This window comes from Callospermophilus lateralis, chromosome 7, assembly GCF_048772815.1.
Source record: "Callospermophilus lateralis isolate mCalLat2 chromosome 7, mCalLat2.hap1, whole genome shotgun sequence".
Classification (NCBI taxonomy): Eukaryota; Metazoa; Chordata; class Mammalia; order Rodentia; family Sciuridae; genus Callospermophilus; species Callospermophilus lateralis.
Window position 1 is genome coordinate 64,233,886 of NC_135311.1, and position 13,232 is coordinate 64,247,117.

Genomic DNA, 13,232 nt, shown 5'->3' on the forward strand with positions numbered 1-13,232 from the left:
TTGCCCTTGGTTGCCCTATCAAGCCACCTCCAAGACCACCCTGGCCACAGAAGCCCCTCCCCGCCAAGCACTGCCAAGTCCCCCAGAGACCAGGCACTGTGCAGCGCTCATGGGGGTGGAACCAGGGCCAGCAGCAGATGAGGGCGGTTGTGGAGCACAGGCTGTCAGCTGTGAAGCACTATGATTCAGGCCCCGCCCCGCCCGCAGCTGCCACACCTCCCGGACCACAGCGCAATGCCAGAGCGACCACCTCCATCCCACACTCATCCCCATGCTTCCTCCAGTGTCCAGGACTCAGACTCCCGCCAAATGCTTGGCAAGAGAGGGCCTGAGCTCGCTGCCTCCATCCCCAAAGCATTGCAATTGGTTGCGCTATCAAGCCACCTCCAAGACCACCCTGGCCACAGAAGCCCCTCCCCGCCATGCACTGCCAAGTCCCCCAGAGACCAGGCACTGTGCAGCGCTCATGGGGGTCGAACCAGGGCCAGCAGCAGATGAGAGCAGTTGTGGAGCACAGGCTGTCAGCTGTGAAGCACTCTGATTCAGGCCCCGCCCCGCCCGCAGCTGCCACACCTCCGGGACCACCACGTGATGCCAGAGCGACCACCTCCATTCCACACTCATCCCCATGCTTCCTCCAGTGTCCAGGACTCAGACTCCCGCCAAAGGCTTTGCAAGAGTGGGCCAGAGCTCGCTGCCTCCATCCCCCACGCATTGCCCTTGGTTGCCCTATCAAGCCACCTCCAAGACCACCCTGGCCACAGAAGCCCTTCCCCGCCATGCACTGCCAAGTCCCCCAGAGACCAGGCACTGTGCAGCCCTCATGGGGGTGGAACCAGGGCCAGCAGCAGATGAGGGCGGTTGTGGAGCACAGGCTGTCAGCTGTGAAGCACTCTGCTTCAGGCCCCGCCCCGCCCGCAGCTGCCACACCTCCCGGACCACCGCCGGATGCCAGAGCGACCACCTCCATCCCACACTCATCCCCATGCTTCCTCCAGTGTCCAGGACTCAGACCCCGCCAAATGCTTGGCAAGAGAGGGCCAGAGCTCGCTGCCTCCATCCCCCACGCATTGCAGTTGGTTGCCCTATCAAGCCCCCTCCAAGACCACCCTGGCCACAGAAGCCCCTCCCCGCCATGCACTGCCAAGTCCCCCAGAGACCAGGCACTGTGCAGGGCTCATGGCGGTGGAACCAGGGCCAGCAGCTGATGAGGGCGGTTGTGGAACACAGGCTGTCAGCTGTGAAGCACTCTGATTCAGGCCCCGCCCCGCCCGCAGCTGCCACACCTCCCGGACCAGGGCGCTAAGCTGTGGCTGCTCTGACCCTGGATGGCAATTGGTCAGCAGCCATCTCTGCAGTCCCCAGCCCAGTGCAGCGCCAGAGCGACCACCTCCATCCCACACAGCAGTTGTGGATCACAGGCTGTCAGCTGTGAAGCACTCTGATTCAGGCCCCGCCCCACCCGCAGCTGCCACACCTCCTGGACCAGGGCGCTAAGCTGTGGCTGCTCTGACCCTGGATGGCAATTGGTCAGGAGCCATCTCTGCAGTCCCCAGCCCAGTGCAGCGCCAGAGCGACCACCTCCATCCCACACAGCGGTTGTGGATCACAGGCTGTCAGCTGTGAAGCACTCTGATTCAGGCCCCGCCCCGCCCACAGCTGCCACATCTCCGGGACCACACAGGACGCCAGAGGACCACCTCCATCCCACACTCATCCCCATGCTTCCTCCAGTGTCCAGGACTCAGACTCGCGCCATATGCTTGGCAAGAGAGGGCCAGAGCTCCCTGCCTCCATCCCCCACGCATTGCCCTCTTTTGCCTTATCAAGCCACCTCCAAGACCACCCTGGCCACAGAAGCCCCTCCCCGCCATGCACTGCCAAGTCCCCCAGAGACCAGGCACTGTGCAGCGCTCATGGGAGTGGAACCAGGGCCAGCAGCAGATGAGGGCGGTTGTGGAGCACAGGCTGTCAGCTGTGAAGCACTCTGATTCAGGCCCCGCCCCGGCCGCAGCTGTCACACCTCCCGGACCACCATGCGAAGCTGTGGCTGCTCTGACCCTGGATGGCAATTGATCAGCAGCCATCTCTGCAGTCCCCTGCCCAGTGCAGCGCCAGAGCGACCACCTCCATCCCACATGGCGGTTGTGGATCACAGGCTGTCAGCTGTGAAGCACTCTGATTCAGGCCCCGCCCCGCCCACAGCTGCCGCACCTCCTGGACCACCTGCAATGCCAGAGAGACCACCTCCATCCCACACTCATCCCCGTGCTTCCTCCAGTGTCAGGACTCAGACTCCCGCCAATGCTTGGCAAGAGAGGGCCAGAGCTCGCTGCCTCCATCCCCCACGCATTGCAGTTGGTTGCCCTATCAAGCCACCTCCAAGACCACCCTGGCCACAGAAGCCCCTCCCCGCCATGCACTGCCAAGTCCCCCAGAGACCAGGCACTGTGCAGCGCTCATGGGGGTCGAACCAGTGCCAGCAGCAGATGAGGGCGGTTGTGGAGCACAGGCTGTCAGCTGTGAAGCACTCTGATTCAGGCCCCGCCCCGCCCGCAGCTGCCACACCTCCGGGACCACCACGTGATGCCAGAGCGACCACCTCCATTCCACACTCATCCCCATGCTTCCTCCAGTGTCCAGGACTCAGACTCCCGCCAAATGCTTGGCAAGAGAGGGCCAAGCTCGCTGCCTCCATCCCCCACGCATTGCAGTTGGTTGCCCTATCAAGCCACCTCCAAGACCACCCTGGCCACAGAAGCCCCTCCCCGCCATGCACTGCCAAGTCCCCCAGAGACCAGGCACTGTGCAGCGCTCATGGGGGTGGAACCAGGGCCAGCAGCAGATGAGAGCAGTTGTGGAGCACAGGCTTTCAGCTGTGAAGCACTCTGATTCAGGCCCCGCCCCGCCCGTAGCTGCCATACCTCCCGGACCAGGGCGCTAAGCTGTGGCTGCTCTGACCCTGGATGGCAATTGGTCGCAGCCATCTCTGCAGTCCCCAGCCCAGTGCAGCGCCAGAGCGACCACCTCCATCCCACACAGCGGTTGTGGATCACAGGCTGTCAGCTGTGAAGCACTCTAATTCAGGCCCCGCCCCGCCCACAGCTGCCACACCTCCCGGACCACCGCAGGAAGCCAGAGCGACCACCTCCATCCCACACTCATCCCCATGCTTCCTCCAGTGTCCAGGACTCAGACTCGCGCCATATGCTTGGGAAGAGAGGGCCAGAGCTCGCTGCCTCCATCCCCCACGCATTGCCCTTGGTTGCCCTATCAAGCCACCTCCAAGACAACCCTGCCCACAGAAGCCCCTCCTCGCCATGCACTGCCAAGTCCCACAGAGACCAGGCACTGTGCAGCGCTCATGGGAGTGGAACCAGGGCCAGCAGCAGATGAGGGCGGTTGTGGATCACAGGCTGTCAGCTGTGAAGCACTCTGATTCAGGCCCCGCCCCGCCCGCAGCTGTCACACCTCCTGGACCACCACGCGATGCTGTGGATGCTCTGACCCTGGATGGCAATTGATCAGCAGCCATCTCTGCAGTCCCCAGCCCAGTGCAGCGCCAGAGCGACCACCTCCATCCCACACTCATCCCCGTGCTTCCTCCAGGGTCCAGGACTCAGACTCCCGCCAAATGCATGGCAAGAGAGGGCCAGAGCTCGCTTCCTTCATCCCCCACGCATTGCCCTTGGTTGCCCTATCAAGCCACCTCCAAGACCACCCTGGCCACAGAAGCCCCTCCCCGCCATGCACTGCCAAGTCCCCCAGAGACCAGCCACTGCGCAGTGCTCATGGGGGTGGAACCAGGGCCAGTGGCAGATGAGGGTTGTTGTGGATCATGGGCTGTCAGCTCTGAATTTCCTCTCAGTTTTGCTGAGAGGAAGCTCCAGAGGCTCAACAGCTGTGAAAGCAAGTCCAGTACCAGCAGCTCCCAGAAGACCACAGCAGATGCATCGGAAATCTGCCCAGCCCCTCTGACACTGTGGAAGAAGAAAGAGCAGAGCCCAGGTAGGCACAGCTGGTATCCTGCCAGCCTCCTGGCATCTGAGCTGGTGCAGCTGCACATGACGCTGGAGGAGAAGCACAGGGCAATAGAGACCCAGAAGAAGAGGATGGAGGCACTGTCTGCATGGCAGCGCCTGAAGCTGGGCAAGGCCGCCTTCCTGCATGTGAAGAGGGGGAAGGCTGATGGCGCCCCACACCCACTGAGGCTCAAGCATTTTGCAAAGGAGTATGCTCAGCACAATGGCAAGGACTCTTGTCCTGCTTCTTTCCAACCCAATTGGCTGTGCAATCTTAGGTAAAAGGCAACTTCTTTGCTATTTTCCTAACCTCCTAAGTCAGTTTGCCTTGGGGCTCAATTCTTGAGCTCCCTGTGTAGATCTTTCCCTGAGGCATTGTTCAGTCTCCTGACCTTGGAAGCCATGTCTAAAACAATAACTCCACCTCTAGGTTCTTTTTCTAGCCCTGTTTTTCCTTTCAGTGTTTCTTTTATGGAGCATTTTACATCCTCGGATCATGACAGAAAATCTTCAATAGGAAATATCACAATCGCCTTATTTTGTAGATGAGGAAACTGAGGCACAGAGAGTAAGAAAGCTGAGTGTGAAGTCAAGTGAGAGCCCCAGGCTGTATTCTTAACTAATGTACCAATCCACCCAATATGGCCAGTGAATGTCTTAGGAGAGGCAGTGATTCATTCTTTTTAGTTGCTGGGAAGTGATTTTTCTCTCCTCTGCACCACCACCCATTTGTTGGCTTTGTCCATTCAGGAAGTAATTAATCAACGTTCATGTGTGTTTTGTGGAGCTTGCATTTGGACTGCACGTTTTAGTTTCCAGGATGATCTTTTTTTTTTTTTTCAGGGAAATTATTATAATTATTTATTTTATTTTATTATTATTAATCTCCTTTTTAGCTTCTCATTTTTTAAAATTTATTTTTATTGACTTTTTAAAAAATAAATGACAGTGGAATGCATTACAATTCTTATTACACATATACAGCATAATTTTTCATATCTCTGGTTGTATATAAAGCATGTTGACACCAATTCATGTCTTCATACATGTACTTTGGGTAATGATGTCCATCACATTCCCCATCCTTGTTAATCCCTTGCCCCTTCCCTTTCCCTCCCACCCCTCTGCCCTATCTAGAATTCATCTCTTCCCAGTAAAAACTGATCTTACTGCATTTTTCCAACAGATCCTAAGCTAGATAGGGCAGGAATTGTGAGTTTTTCTGTCATTTCCATTCTAGGAGGTGTCAGAACCAGCTTGGTATTCCTTAACCCTATCAGGAGCTGCAGGTATCTAAGGAGAGGCCTGGGCACTCTGCTTCCCTAGGAAGGCCTCACACTTCTCCGTTTCTCATTGTGGTCCACCCCTCTGTACTATAAACCCTCACCAAAGACCCTCAGATCACCTCTTGTTTTGCATTCTCCATGCCAGCCCCAGGACAACCAGAACTTTGGAAGGTCCCATTCCAGCTCATGGGCAGATCTCTTCCTGAGAAGTTGTCTCCATCAACCTCTCTCACTCTGATATGTGTCCTCTCTGCCTCAAAGAAACAGAATATAACAGCAAATGATGCACACACTCACCACTGACAGGCAGAGTTGGGGCTAGAGGCTGGGTCGATTGAGAGTCCTTGGGGGCGTTTCCAGGAAGGTCTCCTGGAGCAAGGTCCCTGAGCTGTGCCAATGGCAGATGTTACTTTACATTGCAAGACATGGCTTGCAGCCTTCTTGCTTAGGTAGCTGGAATATTCTTCCGTTTTTATTTTTAGAGCCAGAGTAGAGATGATCAATGTAATTTCAATGCTCTGATCATAAACCTCCATGTTAATATTTCCCCTTTAAATTGAGTATTTATGAGTCCTTTAAGAACCACCTGGATATTCTACCTTGAGGTCCCAAAGTCATTTAGCTATAAATTATTGAACATTCTCTTAGACCTTTTTCCTTGGTCTGGACTTGATTATTTCTAATGATCATAAATGCCGCTCTAACATTCCAGACATGCACTGTTAAAGTCACGCCATCAGCCAGAATTGAAGCAGGGTACCCAGTCACCCATGTGTCCCCAGCCCAGTGCTGAGAGGTGTAATGACCTTCACACCTTTTATTATACAGGAGAGAGGGTGAGGAGGATGCTGTGTGAGGGGTCGGACCTCATTGGGTATCTCTGTCTTACCTTCTGGAAACATGTGCTGGCCTCTCACCGAACTCCGTGAGCAGTGCCTGGTGATAACTCTGAAGCCAGTTCCTTATAAACATATTTAAAAGTGGTATGTAGCATGGTCCCAAAAGCAATGTGGGCTCCTCCTTACCTTCAGAGGTCAGGACAGTTGAGTTTTGCCAGGCTGCCATGCAGCCGTCTCTACAACCTGGTGTGGCTCAGACTCACTCCTGTGCTGGAGCCAGGCCCAGGCTCTCATCCCTACTACTCCTGACACCTCCTGACAGGCCTGTCTTCACACAGCTCTTCTGGCAGACTGAGCAGCTGCAGATACTGGCGCTGAGTCCATCAGAAGGTGCAGGCTGCCAAAGCACAGTTACAGGGAGGCGAGAGGCAGGACAACCTCTGACTGGGCTCTGACCTTTTCTGTTCTGAGCTCTATTCCAGAGCCAGTGACCTGACAGAGCAGTGGCCCAGGCAACCATCTTCTCCTCATGTGATCTCACAAACCAGAGATGCTTTTACTCCCTTAAAAACTCCTGATGTATTTCTGAGCTTAATTTGCAAACATTTGTGTCTGGGGCTACGGGGGGGCCCCCTGACCCAGCACTTGCAGCTCTTCACCTGGGTACCTGTCCAGTGCTGTCTAGTCAAGCTGCAGCTCTTGAAGGTTGTTTCCCACCCCCTGGATTATGCCTCCTCCATCCTAAGAAACTCAAATAAATCATCAGCCAGGAGGAGATGGGAAGTCCATAACAAGAAAGCAGAAAAGAGTGAAAGGAAGTCTTTAACCTCACCCTGCCTCCAGAAAAGGAGGAGGAATTGGAAGATTTGAACTGCAAGTTAGATTTAGAAACTTTTGCCCTTCTGTTTCTTTCCAAATAAAGTGTGATAATCTCCAAAAGAACTTTTATTGAAGTCATAATAACTAGGCTTTCTATAACTATGTCATGAATTAATGAAAGATTAAATTTTCAATTTGCTTTTAAATCATCATTAGGTTTATTAATATTAACATTACTCTGCTCATGAATACCTTTTAGATGGTTTGCTGTGACACTGTGAACTAAGGGGAAAAATGTTATTTGCTAATTACTTTAGGTGAAATTCAATAGATCCTCACTTTTTGTTTAAAAACAGATAAAATAAAACCAAGAAGATGTTCATGGGACTATACCAGCATTTTGGAAACTTGAAGACAGAGGTGAGTGCAACTGGCCCCATGGAACAACTCATGAGAAGTCTGTGGGTTCCATAGTAACCATCAATCCTGCTCTCTAGAAAAGCTGTGCCACCAACAGACATGGCACAAGGAACCAGAGAATGAGAAGCAAAGTTTCCTGAACAGTCCTCTGGGAGGAAAGGCACAGATCACCCATTGCTTTTATTGTAAAAAAAAAAAAAAATTGGAGTAAGGGTACCAGGGATTGAAATCAGGGTCACTCAACCACTGAGCCACATTCCTGTCCTTTTTTGTATTTTATTTAGAGACAGGGTCTCACTGAGTTGCTTAGCATCTCACTTTTGCTGAGGTTGGCTTTGAACTCAGGATCCTTCTGCCTCAACCTCCTGAGCTGATGGGATTACAGGAATATGTCACCATGCCCATAATCACTCATTGATTTTAACCTTCTCTCAAGCCATCCAATGATTAACAAAGATTTTTCTGCAGCAAAGGGTTCCCAGGCTCTGCAAAGCTGGCACATCAAAGGGCCAGGGGTTCCAGTCTGCTCACCATCACTACTTATCACAACCTACCTAATCACCAGCTTGAAATCCTGGGTCCCACCAGACACCACTGAGCAGCTTCCCCTCTTGGTCTCCACACATCACAGTCAGCACATTTGCTTCCAAATGCCTCACCTTTCTCCAAAGCCACCAAGAAGGGCATCAAACTGCCTTGCGACTGCCAGTCTGTCCTCTTGCTCATCTGTCCTCTACCCTCTGCCCTGTACTCTTTGTACAAAGCAGATCTGGTTGTGCTCTTCACCTGCTTGAAACTAACTTTAAATCAGAGCTCAGACACCTGCAGCCTGAGAGCATCCTGTCCCGCAGGGAGTCCCAGACCTGCACTGAGAACCCCTTGGTGAGCCTTCAGATATGTCCTTTCCTAAACTCATTCTAAGGCCAATAAATGTGGATGTCTGGGGGTGAGATCCAGGCACTAAGAACTTCCCAGGTGACTCCAGGGACAGCCAAGATTCCACAGTTCTGTTTGCTGGTCAGATGACTGAAAAATGAGCACAGGTGTGGGAATGTGCCTCTCCTCAGCATGTGGCCTTTGTTTTCCTCTTCCACCCCCATCCACTGCCACCAGAAATCCATGCACATCATTGAAACATTGATTACTAATTTTCTCATGTTTCAAAAGATCTCAGATGGCAAAGATTCAATTGCCCATAACTCACATTGATAACACACTTACATTGTCCATACTGGCCTGCTTTTATTAAGTTTTTAGTTATTTCCCATAAACCTACCTTGAAAATTCAAGTGTAACAACTTTCATGAAAGTATACACTTTCCCCTGCCTCCTTCCACCTTTAGGAGTCCTTATTCTCTCACATTCTTTGAAGTTTTATGGAAGCTGCTAGTATTCCTAACATTATATGTGTATGTGTATGTGTTTGTTTGTGTGTACAAATGCATATAAATGTATAGCATATAAGTGATCCTTTAATTTAACAAAAATATTCTGTTGAATGTATCTACATTCTGTGTAGTCTGGGAAGAGATAAGGAGAGAGAGAATGGGAGAGAGATTAGTTTTGATGTGTTGTTTCATATTATGGGAACAGACAATCAGAAATCCATGGCACTTGTCAGCAGGCCGGAAATTTAGGAAAAAGTAGATGTTGCAATCTCGAGTCAATTCCATAAGTTAGCAGGTTGACAACTCAGATGAGTCTTCTATTTTGCTACCTTGAGAAGAATCCTTTCTGCTTCAGGAACCTCAGTTCTTGCACTTAAGGCCGTCAACTGATTAGATGAGGCCCACCTACACTATAAAGGGTGGCCTATGTTACTCAAAGTCAATGTCAATCACAGCTAAGAAGTATTTTTCCACATCTAGACTGATGCTTAACCAAACAACTGGGGACCATAACCTTGCCAGCTGGACACATAAAAATAGGCATCAAAGAGTGGTGGTCCTTAAACTCACCCACTGTGCTCACTGGTTTTGACTGGAGTCAGCCTGTGGATGTACCTGGTTGCATTGATCACTCTCCTGCTTATGCACTTTTGAGAGATCTCCAGGTTTTTGCTGCTCTGAACCTCATTGCTACGAGCTTTAGGCACAGGCCTCCCTTGTGTGGGACTGTACCTGGTATATGTGCAGGGAATGTGGCTGCTGGTCACAGGGCATATGAGAGGTGAGCCCAGGGATCACACCCAGCTCTCTTCCTAGAAGCAGCATCAGTTGCCACAAGTGTCGGTCACATGTGAGATGCCCTTGGTCTAGTCTCCTTGGAGGTGTCCAGGCACTTTCTCATGGTCTCTTAGCTGTTGGCAACAAAACCTTCAGAAGCTATTTCATTATGAGGTCTATATTTATTGTCATTGATAATGTTATATTCCTTTTCTGTGTTTGATAGTCATTTGTCTTCCTTTGTAAAATTTCTGGTCATATATTTTGGTCATTTTTAACTAGATTAATTATATTTTTCTTACCAATTTGTAGGTTATCTTTACATATTTTCAATTTTCAAGTGTGTTAGTTATATTGAAACCTCTATCAGTTATATTGAAAATATATTCTTAAATTTCAAAACATTTTTAGTTTAAGACATCTTTCTACCCCAGATAATCAAGCATTGATTACATTATTCTTGTATCCATTATTTATAAATGTAAATGACAGTGTGTCTCTTAGTTGCTTTTGGTATATAGGAAAAATTAATCCTTGTGAAAATATTATTAACAATCACACAAAATTGAGTACTACTTAAGTCAATGAATCATAAGTCAAACTTCAGCAATATGGTAAAAAACTACTGACCTTTACATTCACAGAAAAATTCATGAACTTCCTATAACAATATGGGCATATAATTTTAAAAAAAACTCATACTCACTTTACATTATTCTGTAGCTAGTAACATCATGAGATGCTTTTAAAAGTCAGAAATATTGTACTATTTAGAAATACTCTGAATAGGAAAGAAATTAGCTGTAAATTTTATTCTCAAAATTGATCAATAAAGAGGAAAATACTAGTTAAGCAGACAAAAATGTACCAAAAACAGGGTATTGCTCATATATACAGAAGATATGAACAGTATAGATTTATTTCTAGTTGATTCAATCCTATTTACACATTTAAAATACAAAATTACATTTCAATCTGTCAAGAAGCTGACCACATTTAGCATCAGAAAAGGAACTTGACTTTAGCTTCTGATCATGACCTCAATATCCTGGAATAGGAAAAGGAATTTCATGGAATCTAGATGCATTTATCAACACCAATTAATAAAAGTTAATTCTGAAAAGTAATTCCTGAATGTCATCCATTCACAAATGAGTCAAAGGCATTAGGACCTTAACACTTGGTACCACTTGAAGTTGTGAACTACTCTCCTACAGTGGTTGGTTTTCATCTCGTCCAAGGATTGTTACAGTTGCTGAACTAGATGAAGTAGGGTGGCTGAGGCTGTCTGCAGAACTTTGTTGTTGTGGTCTCCATTCTGATTTAGGTGTAGTTTTATAGTCACTGCTGGCTTTATCTGTTGCCTGAGACTTCTGCTTGCAGGCTGTACATCTAGTCGCCACTCAAGGCTGTGATAACTGGGAAGGCTGGGTGCCAATTCACCCAGAATAGTCCTGATCTCTTTTCTGTTGTCCAGGTAAAGCTGAAGCAATAATTTGTTCAGTTCTTCAGAGAATCCCAGAACAAAAACAGAGTCTTGGAAACCCACTTCAGAAATCATGAGCTTGGAGCTCTCAGTGAGCAGGTAGGTCAACCCTTCCACACCATGCTGGACAGTGTTACTGCTCATGTTGAGCTTCCTGGCGGCACCCTCATAGACCCTGGGGATGGTCCTTGCCTCAGGAACTCCACCCTGATCCACCCAAACTCCACCACCACTTTGGCAGGAAGGCCAGGTGCTCCTTATGCTCTTCCGACAAGTCCAGCAGCATCTTCGCTGGGCACCCTTTTCCACCCAGCAGCACCCTGGTCTTCCTGTTTAAGACATCTTTGGACATACAGATGTCTTTAATTTTTTAAAAAAATATTTTTAGTTATAGTTGGACACGATACTTTTATTTTATTTATTTATTTTTATATGGTACTGAGAATCAAACCCAGCACCTTGCACATGGTAGGCAAGCACTCCACCGCTGAGCTCCAGCCCCAGCCCCAGCCCCAGATGTTTTTAATTTTATGTGCTCAAATTATTAATCTTTTCTCATGTGATCATATGTTTTTATGTGTGCAATCTTAGGAAATATTTTATAAGATCAAGTTTTAAAAGCTACCCACAATATTTTCCACTAATCATTTTAAAATTTCCTTTTAAAATATTAACATGGTTAATATATCTAGAGTTGACAATACATATGGAATGATGTAGGAATGCAAGTGTGTATTTTATTTGTGGAATGTCAGTTCTCCAGTCCCTTTAGTTAAGTAATTCTCTTTTTTCCTACTTCTCTATGATGCCATCTCCATCATGAATCCAAGTTGTCCATGTGGACAGTTCTGTTTCTGGGATTCTTAAGAATGTGTTGATAAACTTGTGTTTTTATTGTATTGATACATGATTCTTGCTACATCGGTTGAGAATGTTTCCTTCCACTACAGAGTAAAAAGAAAAAATATAATCATAAGACATCCACTTGTATAGAAGGGTAATAATAGTAATCTGTGTGATATAGCTTTCCTTGGGAAGAATATATTTTGGACATAATTTTTTTTAATGTAGGAGTATCAGAACACTGCTTATAGAACCCACTCAACACTAAGTAGCCACGAAGCAGAGACCTGTCCCCTACCAATGGACAGCTCTCTTTCTTTCATGACATCTATTCTTACCATATGAAAAGTCTTCCATGTAAAATAATTGCCACTTACTCAGTATTGTAGAGAGAGTTGTGAGATACTCTGTGTCTAATAGAAGAAAAAATAGGCCTTAATCTTATTATGTGGGATTAGGCCCCAATTTCCTTAATAAGACTCTTACTGTACAGGAATTAAAACCAAGAATCAGTAAAAGGGATGGAATCAAACTAAAAAGTTTCTTTTCAGTAAAAGAAACAATCTGTGAGGTGAACAGAGAGCCTACATCCTGGGAGCAAATCTTTACACCTCACATATCAGATAGTGCACAAATCTCTAGGGTACATAAAGAACTCAAAAAGCTAAACACCAAAAAAACAAATAACCCAATCAACAAATGGGCTAAGGACCTGAACAGACACTTCTCAGAAGAGGATTTACAATCATTCAATAAATATAAGAAAAATGCTCATCATCTCTAGCAATCAGAGAAATGCAAATCAAAACCACTCTAAGTTATCATCTCACTCCAGTCAGAATGGCAGCTATTATGAAGACAAACAACAATAAGTGTTTGTGAGGATGTGGGGGGAAAGGTACACTCATACCTTGCTGGTGGGACTGGAAATTGGTGCAGCCAATATAGAAAACAGTATGGAGGTATGGAACCACCATTTCACCCAGCTATTCCTGTCCTCAGACTATATCCAAAGGACTTAAAAACAGCATACTACAGGGACACAACTACATCAATGTTTATAGCAGCACAATTCACAATAGCTAAAGGAGGGAAATGCAGGGAAGTGGGTTTAAGAAATATAGTAGAATGAAATAGATGTGAGCCAACCTAGATGTCCTTCAGTGGATGAATGGATAAAAAAACGTGGCATATATACACAATGGAATTTTACTCAGTATTAAAAAAGAACAAACCATGGCATTTGCATGTAAATGGATGGCACTGGAGAAGATAATACTAAGTGAAGTTAGTCAATCCCCCAGAAACAAATACTGAATGTTTCCTCTGATAAAATAAGGTTGACTCATGGT

At 47.6% G+C, this 13,232-nt stretch overlaps 1 pseudogene; it reads right to left on the reverse strand.

Annotated features, from left to right (window-relative positions):
- Positions 1 to 10,716: 10,716 nt before the first annotated feature.
- LOC143404354 (COMM domain-containing protein 2 pseudogene) lies at positions 10,717 to 11,323 on the reverse strand (annotated as a pseudogene).
- Between the last annotated feature and the right edge of the window lie 1,909 nt (positions 11,324 to 13,232).